Genomic DNA, 1,067 nt, shown 5'->3' on the forward strand with positions numbered 1-1,067 from the left:
GGCATCTTTCAAACTCTGCCGATAACCCAGTAATATGAAAAACACCGCGTTGGAGATTCGAATCAGGATCATCCAGATCACAGCTCAGTTGAATATTCAGTTCCTCCTTTCTTTTAAAGATGTAGAATTTGCGTTCTTTTCTTTTTTTCTTTTTAGCTTATTATAGTATAGTTACTTCAGCGTTCACGCACCACATTTAGGTGGCCACACACGCAAACAAATGATACACGCCGATATACCCACATACACAGATACACACACAATCCAAACGTTTCTCCCTCCGCTTCATATAAACACAAACACGCGCGCATGAAGGTAAAATGTATTCCACTGATCTAGGGAGACAACACATAATGTTACTGTAAAAAACAAAACTTAATAAAAAGCAGTAATTTTCATTTATTTGTATATATCTATCCTGACACAAATTTAGGCTATGAGCTTTTTTATACCCAGGGCATGATTACTGAGAATTAGGCTCACAAACACAAGAGGGAAAATCCAAACAACTCACACGCACAAGAAAACGATTTCAAGACCACAAGGAAGACCTTTCTCAGTTATACGTTAATTACGTACAAATAAGGACAACAGTGAAAGCAAGACACACCAGCACGATAATAATATTCTTTTAGTTTGAGTAAAAGTTTTACTGCACTTGCAACACAATAAGGTCGTATAAGTGCTGAAGAATAGAGGTGTTACAAGAGAATAACAAACACAAAATAGAAGGAGGGGAGATAAGGACGATAGATGTTTGATGGGAAAGAAGGAGCAAACCACACCAGAGAATACGCCAACCACCCACTATAATAATATTCTCACATGTGTATACCTCAAATAAGACGTAAACAAAAACTCACCCATTCACTGGGACTGATTCACTTTGGGCACTGAAAATAAAAAATAAATATAAATACTTGGAAAATCTTGTTTCATGTGTAGGTATTTTTACGCCTTCATTGACACAAATAAGAGCATCTACGAGACAAGCTTCCGACCCTACTTGTAAGAGCATTCCAGGGAACACATACATGTACATAATGTTTCTTCAAAACACACACACA

The 1,067-nt window shown here is 37.0% G+C and overlaps 1 long non-coding RNA gene across 1 annotated transcript in view; it reads right to left on the bottom strand.

The window, feature by feature from the left end:
* The window catches only part of LOC118478886, a 69,885-nt gene extending 68,992 nt beyond the window's left edge, over nt 1-893 (bottom strand). The window contains exon 1 of the long non-coding RNA XR_004859335.1: nt 864-893. This is a non-coding gene — a long non-coding RNA (uncharacterized LOC118478886). The remainder of the gene's footprint in view (nt 1-863) is intronic.
* Between the last annotated feature and the right edge of the window lie 174 nt (nt 894-1,067).

The sequence above is a fragment of the Aplysia californica genome, unplaced genomic scaffold, assembly GCF_000002075.1.
Source record: "Aplysia californica isolate F4 #8 unplaced genomic scaffold, AplCal3.0 scaffold01105, whole genome shotgun sequence".
NCBI lineage: Eukaryota > Metazoa > Mollusca > Gastropoda > Aplysiida > Aplysiidae > Aplysia > Aplysia californica.